The sequence below is a fragment of the Acanthaster planci genome, linkage group LG09, assembly GCF_054643075.1.
Source record: "Acanthaster planci isolate LZ-2023a linkage group LG09, COTS_SCS, whole genome shotgun sequence".
NCBI lineage: Eukaryota > Metazoa > Echinodermata > Asteroidea > Valvatida > Acanthasteridae > Acanthaster > Acanthaster planci.
Window position 1 is genome coordinate 7,380,143 of NC_141785.1, and position 13,155 is coordinate 7,393,297.

General features: G+C 42.0%; 1 long non-coding RNA gene across 9 annotated transcripts in view; it reads right to left on the bottom strand.

Annotated features, from left to right (window-relative positions):
* Positions 1-238: 238 nt before the first annotated feature.
* LOC110988308 (uncharacterized) overlaps positions 239-13,155 on the bottom strand; it is a 31,000-nt gene continuing 18,083 nt past the window's right edge. For all 9 annotated transcript variants that reach the window (XR_015426413.1, XR_015426410.1, XR_015426408.1 and 6 more), the window contains 3 exons: positions 12,982-13,077; positions 5,416-5,457; positions 239-2,499 (listed from right to left, as the gene is read on the bottom strand). This is a non-coding gene — a long non-coding RNA (uncharacterized LOC110988308). The remainder of the gene's footprint in view (positions 2,500-5,415; positions 5,458-12,981; positions 13,078-13,155) is intronic.

A 13,155-nucleotide genomic window follows, 5' to 3' on the forward strand; every position in this document is an offset into this window, starting at 1 on the left:
TCGTAGAATGGTTGGTCTGATTTCTGACGTTTCAGTGTTGATATCTTAGCTTTCGTGTCATTATCATCAGTCCTAAATTTGTTTATTTAATTTTACAGCAATATTTTAAAAAGTGCATAGAAAATTTTAGCGCCAAGAGGCATGTTCCGTACACCCAATTGTTCTGCATAGTGATGTTGTACCGTATTCATGACTTAAGAGGTACTTTTGTACATTAATTGCAGTCAGACACAGTTGATCAGTTTGCTTTGAAACAAAAATTACTTTTCACAAATTAACTTATATCTTTAACGTATCGTAGCCCATGTACATGTACTTTCATATTTATGCACATTTAATACATTCATGTGTATATAGGTTTAAAGATGCTATACTCCCAATATTCCAATGATGCATTTGTACAAAAACTGTATTACCATTTGGAAAGCCTGTAGATACTTTGAAAGGACTCTCATCAAAGTTTGTAACTCTTGCAAGCTTTTAAAATTTGAACGGTAAACTATGCAATTCACATCTCCCATTCAGGCAGCCAAAATACCAGCACTGTTCAGTCAATCTAGTGGCCGTTCTGAACCTCACTTCAACAAGTTTTTCCTCAGACAAAATTCTATGTGTATTTTGTATTTTCCAACTTGTACATACACATTGCCAAAGCATAAGAAAAAGCCTTACTCTCAGCATGAAAAAATATTTATTGACACAAACATTTTTTAAACTTCTATCAGTACTGAAATTTCAACTGATTTTCGTTCTCAAATTGATGTTTACAACAATATTTTTCAATAAGGGCCTTTTAGCACTGACACAAAATTTAGTTTGTTTGAAAATATTGTCTTGCAAAAATGTGTTTGTGAAACAATCACCATTTATTGCTGTAACCATTTAATTTCTATTTGCAAGTGAAATAAATGTTCATTTATTTATACTAACAGAACAACTTTTGTTTGTATAGTCTGTTTGTGAAAATGTAGTACTTTGCTACTTAGCCATTCCCCCATTCTCAACCATTTTACACTGCCAGAGTTACATGTGTTTCTCATCTTTATATTTTACATTGCAGCCTCATCCTAAGCCTGCCAGTCTTAAACATCTTCCAAGCTTCTTATGTAAAGTTCCCTCTTAGAGCCTTAAGTCTCAATCTTACAAGGGCTAAAATAAACCCACTAGCAATATGGAACACTATTAGAAGCTATGTCCTTCAACCCCATGGGATCCTTAGAGCTCTAATACTGATAGTCCCAAGCCCTCCTCCATCCACTCTACCCTTCCTATCAGCTCTCAGACTTCCAGCCCCTAGGACTTCCACCCGTGCCCATCTCCAGTACAGAGTTTGGCTGAAAAATATTCTAAGTCCAAACAATGGAAGGTTTAACATTTAGAAACGAGCACATTTCTTCAAGAAAGTGCCGTGGCATAGCGGTTAAGGACACTAACTGCAATGCACAAGGACCTAGGTTCAATCCCAGGTGGGCATGCACAATTTTGTTAAAAAACTTAGTATATAAAAAAAAAAAAAAAAAAACCTCCTTTTCCAGGGACCCCGGGATTTGAACCGGGATCCCCTGGCCTGGCAGCCAGCTACCTAACCACCAGGCCAATTGCCTCTTGATAGATATGATTTCGGAACTTATATTTAAAGGTTAGGATTGCGCAATTTCAAAAAAGGTCAGAGGGCACAGCTTATCTGCATATATTTAAATAACAAAAGTAAAAATTTGAATATGCCAAAAGACAAGGATTAGACAAAATATTCAGACCCTGCATGTACTTCAGTATGTTATGTTTCCAAAATATTTGCAAGCCTTTCTATATTTAAGATTCTTCAAAGTTTGAACTTTTTAGGACATTTATAAGAAAGGTTGATAGTAAGCCCCTATCTTCCTATAAACTTTCTGGGAGTATGTTGGGCATTAGCCACATTACAGATACCTGCTTGTTTTGAATAAGAAGCTTCTACAATCTGACAAAAGCTATGCATAAAATCTCAAAAATTTAGAAATAAAATGAAAAGCAGTAAAAAGGTACAACATAATTTCATTTTTCTAGTTTCCTCAATAATTTAAGGTTCTGATGTCACAGTTTACTTTGCACAAGCATGAACAATATGATGGATATTTTTGAAATTTCTACACTTGAGTGCACATCTTGTCTCTAACTTTGTAATTTTAATTTACTCAGATAGTTACTTACAGTATGCTTTCTCTAGAGACAACAATACACCCGTAATAGCAGGGGTGTAATATGGGGTTTTGTATAAAAAGAAGTTGTGCATCTTTAACGAGAAACCTCTGTTCCCTGTTCCAAAAAGCCTAAAACTGTTCCAAATAAGGCAAAAGCCTTAAACCATGTTTTCCATCTCAAGGTAATCTGTACACTATTTTGCTTGCACTAATCTTTGAGTGTTGTAGCCCGCTGCTTGTGTTTCCTAGGATTGTTAAGGGAAATCCCACATAATACCACAGCAGACAGGAACTGCTTCAGCATCGCCGATGTTTTTACCTACAGGAACAAGAAAGAAAGCAAGAGTATTTCAGGACATTCTATGTACGACAGTGGATGTTTAGTTGTCGCCAAATTTAACTACAGGTATTTAGTCGGCTACAAGTAGACAGCGCCCTCTTTGATGCATGGGCAAGTAAGCCTATAATAGGTCATTAAATTCCCACAAAATTTAAACTATGTTCAGTGGTCTAATAAATAGGGCACACATCTAAATGGCATGACACAAGGATCCATTTAAATCATCCTTTTTCGTCCCCAAATTAGACTTCTTTGGGGGGCGGGTCAGTTTCAAATTTACTTCAACATTTAATTACAAACTACATGTATGTCATATCGGCGGTCACTGGAGGATTTCTTAATAGGTCTGATTTCCACCTTGTAAATGAGTAGTCACATCAATTTTGTTAACGTAAAACAAAAAAAGTAAGAATTTTATGACGACTCCCCCAGTTACATGCACAAGTGCCTGGAAAAATATTGATTAGGTAAATTTTATCGTGACGGCTAAACATGTACTGTCATTATATTGTTAGAATGTTATTATTTTTTTAAAGATGTGCTATTATCTACTTTGCATATCTAGCTGCAATCAACTACACTGTACTACAGTCCAACCTCTTGAAAGGGTAGCTGCAATCAACTACACTGTACTACAGTTCAACCTCTTTAAAGGGTAGCTGCCATCAACTACACTGTACTACAGTCCAACCTCTTGAAAGGGTAGCTGCAATCAACTACACTACTACAGTCCAACCTCTTGAAAGGGTAGCTGCCATCAACTACACTGTACTACAGTCCAACCTCTTGAAAGGGTAGCTGCAATCAACTACAATGTACTACAGTCCAACCTCTTGAAAGGGTAGCTGCAATCAACTACACTGTACTACAGTTCAACCTCTTTAAAGGGTAGCTGCCATCAACTACACTGTACTACAGTCCAACCTCTTGAAAGGGTAGCTGCCATCAACTACACTACTACAGTCCAACCTCTTGAAAGGGTAGCTGCCATCAACTACACTACTACAGTCCAACCTCTTGAAAGGGTAGCTGCCATCAACTACACTGTACTACAGTCCAACCTCTTGAAAGGGTAGCTGCAATCAACTACACTGTACTACAGTCCAACCTCTTGAAAGGGTAGCTGCAATCAACTACACTGTACTACAGTCCAACCTCTTGAAAGGGTAGCTGCCATCAACTACACTGTACTACAGTCCAACCTCTTGAAAGGGTAGCTGCAATCAACTACACTACTACAGTCCAACCTCTTGAAAGGGTAGCTGCCATCAACTACACTGTACTACAGTCCAACCTCTTGAAAGGGTAGCTGCAATCAACTACACTGTACTACAGTCTGACCTCTTGAAAGGGTAGCTGCAATCAACTACACTGTACTACAGTCCAACCTCTTGAAAGGGTAGCTGCCATCAACTACACTGTACTACAGTCCACCTTCTTGAAAGGGTAGCTGCCATCAACTACACTGTACTACAGTCCAACCTCTTGAAAGGGTAGCTGCCATCAACTACACTGTACTACAGTCCAACCTCTTGAAAGGGTAGCTGCCATCAACTACACTGTACTACAGTCTGACCTCTTGAAAGGGTAGCTGCCATCAACTACACTGTACTACAGTCCAACCTCTTTGGTTTAATTTGTTCAATGCAAACCTTCAAATTGCACCTTTGTGACTCTGATCTGTTATTCTGACTTTCAGTTTTCTACTGCATTTTTGTTTTTTATGCTTATGATGAGCATTTACATATTCATGAGGAAAACTGTGATGGCATCCCAGGATGAAAGCATCAATCCTTTCTACACAAGTCCTGCATTTCTGTAGGATTTATGGTCTCAGTTTTCACTTCTTCGTAGATTTATTGTTGTTTATGTGAACAGCAATAACAAAGCATCAAACCCTCTCTCAGAAATGTGTACAGTAGGTAAATTCTACATTCACAATTGCACTGAACCACATGTTCCCTAGATGACTTCAAGCAACTGTGCCCTCAGTTGTCCAGGAGAGGATGATTAATTTTAATAGGATTGCAGAGGGGTTTTTGTACAATTAAAGAAGATACAAGATATCCTCCGCTCTTGACAACTGAAAAATATTGACATTCCCAGCAGCTCAGTCTTTTGTTCTGAGTATGGTCTCTTGTTACAAGGCCCAGCTCTTTTGTCCAATTTCAGGCTCCCCGGTTTCGGGTATAAAGCCTACGTGCCCAAAACCAGGCTCCCCGGCAGCATATAGTTGATGAGGTTTGACTAATTTGTTTGAATCCAAAAAGGCCTGGCAGGGGGGGAAGTATGATCTGCCCATCCTGATGTTCCAATATCCTCACAGTGCATTTTTACACACCAAGCCTTTAGGAAATTTTCTTGTAAAATCTTCAAGTCATTTTGACCTTAATTTGGTGTAAATCTGACATATTCCTTTCTCATGCTCCACCAAGTTTTCAAGAGAGCTCATCAGCCCAATTGTCAACTTTTCCCAATGATGTGCATGCAAGCTGACACAAACGTAGTCTTCAAATGACAGCAACAATGAAGCCATGCATCGGATGGAATTGACACTTCCCATCTGTACTGATAATGAGTGTGTTAGTCTAAAAAATGATTGGGCATAGGAAAGCTGAGTTCAAAATAGGGTGGAAGGGTGAAATGGTCTGAAAAATGTTCTGTGAAATTGAAAAAACAGCTATTCTAGGGATATATCTTTTTTTTTCCCAATTGCCAAATTTTTAAAAAGATTTTCTTACAGTATCTTTACCTGTGAATTCAGTGTTGCTCATTTCTCTGAACACATCAGAAAAAATAACAAAACCTCAGTCCAAACATGAAACACACAATTTGTTCATTACCTCTTTCCCCAAAATTTCCCAGAGGTTTGTGAAAGAATCTATCACTACTTACCCAAACTCATCAAGAAACTTGATTCTTCAAGATGGCAGACCACTATAATTGCAGCAACAAAAGATAGAAGGTAATAACAAATTTTGTAAAATATTTTGAAATTTGATGCAATCATTCGATGTTTGTAAACAACTCCAGAACACATATGGCTCATACATAAATCTTCAAATTTACTCTGCAAAGAGTAACTACTATGCATGATATTACTGAGACTACAGTTAGGATTGGTCACTCAAACCTGCATTGTGTCAGGCTCGAATTAAACTCAAGCCTGTTAAGAGGCTCAAGAGCTGGGACTGGTCACTCAAGCCTAGATTGTTTGAGACTCAAACCCACCAACTGGGTCATGTTGCTCAGACCAGCACAAGGATTGATAACTACATCCTGGATAATCAGAGGCTTTATTCAACCTGCTTGTTCATGTTGATGAGACCAGAGCAAGGATTGGTCACTGAATCCTGGGTAGTAAGAGGCTCAAGCCCACTTGCTTGTTCTTGGTGATGAGACCAGAGCAAGGATTGGTGACTCAATCTGTGGTTGTTAAAGGCTCAAGTCCACCTGCAGGTTCATGTTGATGAGACCAGAGCAAAGATTGATCACTCAATCCTGGATGGTTAGAGGCTCATGTCCACAAGTTGGGTCATGTTGATGAGAGTAAAGCAAGGATTGGTTACTCAATCCTTTGTGGTTAGAGGCTCAAGTCCACCTGCAGGTTCATGTTGATGAGACCAGAGCAAGGATTGGTCACTCAATCCTGGATGGTTAGAGGCTCAAGTCCACAAGTTGGGTCATGTTGATGAGAGTAAAGCAAGGATTGGTTACCCAATCCTTTGTGGTTAGAGGCTCAAGTCCACCTGCAGGTTCATGTTGATGAGACTAGAGCAAGGATTGGTCACTCAATCCTTTGTGGTTAGAGGCTCAAGTCCACCTGCAGGTTCATGGAACTGAGACCAGCACAAGGATTGAACACTCAATCCTTGCTTGTTAAAGGCTCAAGTCCACCTGATGGTTTATGTTGAAGAGACTAGAGCAAAGATTGGTAACTCAATCCTGGATGGTTTGGAGGCTCAAGTCCACCTGCTGGTTCATGTTGATGAGACCAGAGCAAGGATTGGTCACTGAATCCTGGGTAGTTAGAGGCTCAACTCTACTTGCTGGCTCATGTTGATGAGACTAGAGCAAGGATTGGTGACTCAATCTTGGGTTGTTAAATGCTCAAGTCTACCTGATGGTTCATGTTGATGAGACTAAAGTAAGGATTGGTCACTCAATCCTTGGTTGTTAGAGGCTCAAGTCCACCTGCTGGTTCATGTAGTTGAGTCCAGCACAAGGATTGAACACTCAATCTTGGAAGGTTTGAGGCTCAAGTCCACCTGATGGTTCATGTTGATGAGACTAAAGCAAGGATTGGTAACTCAATCCTGGATGGTCAGAGGCTCAAGTCCACCTGCAGCTTCATGTTGATGAGATCAGAGCAAGGATTGATCACTCAATCCTGGATGGTTAGAGGCTCAAGTCCACAAGCTGGGTCATGTTGATAAGACCAAAGCAACGATTGGTCACTCAATCCTTTGTGGTTAGAGGCTCAAGTCCACCTGCTGGTTCATGGAACTGAGATCAGCTCAAGGATTGATCACTAAATCCTGGGTGGTTAGAGGCTCAAGTCCACTTGCTGGTTCATGTTGATAAGACCAGAGCAAGAATTTGTCACTCAATCCTGGATGGTTAGAAGCTCAAGTCCAATTGTTGATCAGACCAGAGAAAGGATTGATCACTCAATCCTTGGTTGTTAGAAGCTCAAGTCCACCTGCTGGTTCATGTAGCTGAGACCAGCACAAGGATTGAACACTCAATCTTGTAAGATTTGAGGCTCAAGTCTACCTGATGGTTCATGTTGATGAGACTAGAGCAAGGATTGGTTACTCAATCCTGGATGGTCACAGGCTCAAGTCCACCTGCAGGTTCATGTTGATGAGACCGGAGCAAGGATTGATCACTCAATCCTGGATGGTTAGAGGCTCAAGTCCACAAGTTGGGTCATGTTGATGAGAGTAAAGCAAGGATTGGTTACTCAATCCTTTGTGGTTAGAGGCTCAAGTCCACTTGCAGGTTCATGTTGATGAGACTAGAGCAAGGATTGATCACTCAATCCTGGATGGTTAGAGGCTCAAGTCCACAAGTTGGGTCATGTTGATGAGAGTAAAGCAAGGATTGGTTACTCAATCCTTTGTGGTTAGAGGCTCAAGTCCACCTGCAGGTTCATGTTGATGAGACTAGAACAAGGATTGGTCACTCAATCCTTTGTGGTTAGAGGCTCAAGTCCACCTGCTGGTTCATGGAACTGAGACCAGCACAAGGATTGAACACTCAATCCTTGCTTGTTAAAGGCTCAAGTCCACCTGATGGTTTATGTTGAAGAGACTAGAGCAAAGATTGGTAACTCAATCCTGGATGGTTTGGAGGCTCAAGTCCACCTGCTGGTTCATGTTGATGAGACCAGAGCAAGGATTGGTCACTGAATCCTGGGTAGTTAGAGGCTCAACTCTACTTGCTGGCTCATGTTGATGAGACTAGAGCAAGGATTGGTGACTCAATCTTGGGTTGTTAAATGCTCAAGTCTACCTGATGGTTCATGTTGATGAGACTAAAGTAAGGATTGGTCACTCAATCCTTGGTTGTTAGAGGCTCAAGTCCACCTGCTGGTTCATGTAGTTGAGTCCAGCACAAGGATTGAACACTCAATCTTGGAATGTTTGAGGCTCAAGTCCACCTGATGGTTCATGTTGATGAGACTAAAGCAAGGATTGGTAACTCAATCCTGGATGGTCAGAGGCTCAAGTCCACCTGCAGCTTCATGTTGATGAGATCAGAGCAAGGATTGATCACTCAATCCTGGATGGTTAGAGGCTCAAGTCCACAAGCTGGGTCATGTTGATAAGACCAAAGCAACGATTGGTCACTCAATCCTTTGTGGTTAGAGGCTCAAGTCCACCTGCTGGTTCATGGAACTGAGATCAGCTCAAGGATTGATCACTAAATCCTGGGTGGTTGGAGGCTCAAGTCCACTTGCTGGTTCATGTTGATAAGACCAGAGCAAAAATTTGTCACTCAATCCTGGATGGTTAGAAGCTCAAGTCCAATTGTTGATCAGACCAGAGAAAGGATTGATCACTCAATCCTTGGTTGTTAGAAGCTCAAGTCCGCCTGCTGGTTCATGTAGCTGAGACCAGCACAAGGATTGAACACTCAATCTTGTAAGATTTGAGGCTCAAGTCTACCTGATGGTTCATGTTGATGAGACTAGAGCAAGGATTGGTTACTCAATCCTGGATGGTCAGAGGCTCAAGTCCACCTGCAGGTTCATGTTGATGAGACCGGAGCAAGGATTGATCACTCAATCCTGGATGGTTAGAGGCTCAAGTCCACAAGTTGGGTCATGTTGATGAGAGTAAAGCAAGGATTGGTTACTCAATCCTTTGTGGTTAGAGGCTCAAGTCCACCTGCAGGTTCATGTTGATGAGACTAGAGCAAGGATTGGTCACTCAATCCTTTGTGGTTAGAGGCTCAAGTCCACCTGCTGGTTCATGGAACTGAGACCAGCACAAGGATTGAACACTCAATCCTTGCTTGTTAAAGGCTCAAGTCCACCTGATGGTTTATGTTGAAGAGACTAGAGCAAAGATTGGTAACTCAATCCTGGATGGTTTGGAGGCTCAAGTCCACCTGCTGGTTCATGTTGATGAGACCAGAGCAAGGATTGGTCACTGAATCCTGGGTAGTTAGAGGCTCAAGTCTACTTGCTGGCTCATGTTGATGAGACTAGAGCAAGAATTGGTGACTCAATCTTGGGTTGTTAAATGCTCAAGTCTACCTGATGGTTCATGTTGATGAGACTAAAGTAAGGATTGGTCACTCAATCCTTGGTTGTTAGAGGCTCAAGTCCACCTGCTGGTTCATGTAGTTGAGTCCAGCACAAGGATTGAACACTCAATCTTGGAATGTTTGAGGCTCAAGTCCACCTGATGGTTCATGTTGATGAGACTAAAGCAAGGATTGGTAACTCAATCCTGGATGGTCAGAGGCTCAAGTCCACCTGCAGCTTCATGTTGATGAGATCAGAGCAAGGATTGATCACTCAATCCTGGATGGTTAGAGGCTCAAGTCCACAAGCTGGGTCATGTTGATAAGACCAAAGCAACGATTGGTTACTCAATCCTTTGTGGTTAGAGGCTCAAGTCCACCTGCTGGTTCATGGAACTGAGATCAGCTCAAGGATTGATCACTAAATCCTGGGTGGTTAGAGGCTCAAGTCCACTTGCTGGTTCATGTTGATAAGACCAGAGCAAGAATTTGTCACTCAATCCTGGATGGTTAGAAGCTCAAGTCCAATTGTTGATCAGACCAGAGAAAGGGTTGATCACTCAATCCTTGGTTGTTCGAAGCTCACGTCCACCTGCTGGTTCATGTAGCTGAGACGAGCACAAGGACTAAACACTCAATCTTGGAAGATTTGAGGCTCAAGTCTACCTGATGGTTCATGTTGATGAGACTAGAGCAAGGATTGGTTACTCAATCCTGGATGGTCAGAGGCTCAAGTCCACCTGCAGGTTCATGTTGATGAGACCAGAGCAAGGATTGATCACTCAATCCTGGATGGTTAGAAGCTCAAGTCCAATTGTTGATCAGACCAGAGAAAGGATTGATCACTCAATCCTTGGTTGTTAGAAGCTCAAGTCCACCTGCTGGTTCATGTAGCTGAGACCAGCACAAGGATTGAACACTCAATCTTGGAAGATTTGAGGCTCAAGTCTACCTGATGGTTCATGTTGATGAGACTAGAGCAAGGATTGGTTACTCAATCCTGGATGGTCAGAGGCTCAAGTCCACCTGCAGGTTCATGTTGATGAGACCGGAGCAAGGATTGATCACTCAATCCTGGATGGTTAGAGGCTCAAGTCCACAAGTTGGGTCATGTTGATGAGAGTAAAGCAAGGATTGGTTACTCAATCCTTTGTGGTTAGAGGCTAAAGTCCACCTGCAGGTTCATGTTGATGAGACTAGAGCAAGGATTGGTCACTCAATCCTTTGTGGTTAGAGGCTCAAGTTCACCTGATGGTTCATGGAACTGATACCAGCACTAGGATTGAACACTCGATCCTTGCTTGTTAAAGCAAGGATTGGTCACTCAATCCTTTGTGGTTAGAGGTTCAAGTTCACCTGATGGTTCATGTAGCTGAGACCAGCACAAGGATTGAACACTCAATCTTGGAAGATTTGAGGCTCAAGTCTACCTGATGGTTCATGTTGATGAGACTAGAGCAAGGATTGGTTACTCAATCCTGGATGGTCAGAGGCTCAAGTCCACCTGCAGGTTCATGTTGATGAGACCGGAGCAAGGATTGATCACTCAATCCTGGATGGTTAGGGGCTCAAGTCCACAAGCTGGGTCATGTTGATAAGACCAGAGCAAGGATTGGTTACTCAATCCTTTGTGGTTAGAGGCTCAAGTCCACCTGCTGGTTCATGGAACTGAGACCAGCACAAGGATTGAACACTCAATCCTGGATGGTTTGGAGGCTCAAGTCCACCTGCTGGTTCATGTTGATGAGACCAGAGCAAAGATTGATCACTCAATCCTGGATGGTTAGAGGCTCAAGTCCACAAGCTGGGTCATGTTGATAAGACCAGAGCAAGGATTGGTTACTCAATCCTTTGTGGTTAGAGTCTCAAGTCCATCTGCTGGTTCATGGAACTGAGACCAGCACAAGGATTGAACACTCAATCCTTGGTTCTTAAAGGCTCAAGTTCACCTGATGGTTTATGTTGAAGAGACTAGAGCAAGGATTGGTAACCCAATCTTGGATGGTTTGGAGGCTCAAGTCCAGCTGATGGTTCATGTTGATGAGACTAGAGCAATGATTGGTGACTCAATCCTGGATGGTTTGAGGCTCAAGTCCACCTTCTGGTTCATTGAGCTGAGATCAGCTCAAGGATTGCTCACTCATCCTGGAAGGTTAGAGGCTCAAGTCCACAAGCTGGTTCATGTTAATGAGACCCAGAACTAGAATTGGCCACTCAATCCTGGATGGTGTCAGGCTCACGTCCACCTGCTGGTTCATGTTGCTGAGACAAGAGCAATGATTGGTCATTCAATCCTGGATGGTTTGATCCTCATTCACTCTAGCCCAGTTAGAGGCTGCAGAGCTATAATGGGCACCCAAGCCTGAATGGTTTGAAGCTTAAGTCCATCAGCTGGTTCATAAGGACGAGATCAGACCAAGGATTGGTCACTCAATCCTGGAAGGATTGAGGCTCTTTAATTGATTGAACCCACTTGATGGGTTCATATTGCTGAGAGTAGACCCAGGGTTAGGCACTCAAGCCTGGATGGTTTGACGTTTAAGTCCAGCCGTTTATGAGACTAGAGATAGGGTTTGTGATTGAAGCTTCAATGGTCTGAGGTTCAAATTCACTCAAGTCTCATAAAAGGCTCAAGAACTAGGACTGGTCACTCAAGCCTAGCGGATCATTGAGGCTCATTCCAACTTGCTGGTTCATGATGCTGAGACCAGAGCTAAGATTGGCCACTCAGGCTTAGACGGTTTGAAGCTTCAACTCCCTTAACGTCTTGTAAGAGGCTCAAAAGCTTTAACTGGTTACTCAGATCATAACTGGATGGTTTGAGGCTCGAGTCCACCTCGTTGTTCACATTGCTGAGACTAGAGCTAAGGTCGGTCATTCAATGCTGGATGGTATGAAGCTCAAGTCCACCTGCTTGTTCATATTGCTCCAACTGAAGCAAGGATTGGTCACTAATCCTGGGTGGTTAAAGGTTTAAGTCCATCTGCTAGTTCCTTCTGCTGTAACTTTGAGTTACGATTGGTCATTCAAGCCTGGATGTTTTGAGACTCAAGTCCACCAGCTGGTTCATGTTGCTAAGACTAGAGCTAGGGTTGGTCACTCAAGCGGGATTGTTGGAGGCTCAAATTTCTGAGACTAAAGCTAGGATTGGTTACATATGCCTCGAAGATTAGACGCTCAAGTCCACCAGCTGGTTCACATTGGATCCATGAACAAGATACTTCCTCATCATTTGCCTCGATCCAAGCTTATAATGAAAGCATAATGGATGCGTCTCTTTACTGCAATACTTACAGAAATGCAATATAGATGATCACTCTTCTAGTCGGAGATTCACAATGACTTGATATAAGAAAACAGAACCACAAATGGCAACAAAAGTGAACCCTGGTTGGGAAAGACGAATGAGGCATTTTGCTGTAAAACAACTGGATAAAATGTGCCAGTAATATTACAACTTCACCAGTGAAAGATCGAGCTTATCTTCTGTTTTGACTGAAACGCGTCAGTCCATTTCTGGTTTTGAATTCGATGAGGTCCAACCGTCAAAACTTTGCCAACCTTTTTACACTCTCAATAAACTTTGACAACCAGCTTAAGATATAAAATGCATGTCTAACTTCAAGATGGTTGAAAGCTAAGGTGAGTACACTCAAGACAAGTTGGAGTGATGACTTTGGTTAACGACAGTTTAATTAACATCACCTGAATGATGGATGGTTTCAAACATCTCTAGTCAACGGACTGATCTGTATACGAAATCCCAGATTTCAATGCCCCTTCCGAAAATTTTCCAGAACCCTGAATTGGAAGAAAAGATAAGGATATAATACTTTTACTCATGATAGCAATAGGATCAACAGATATTCATATAGGATC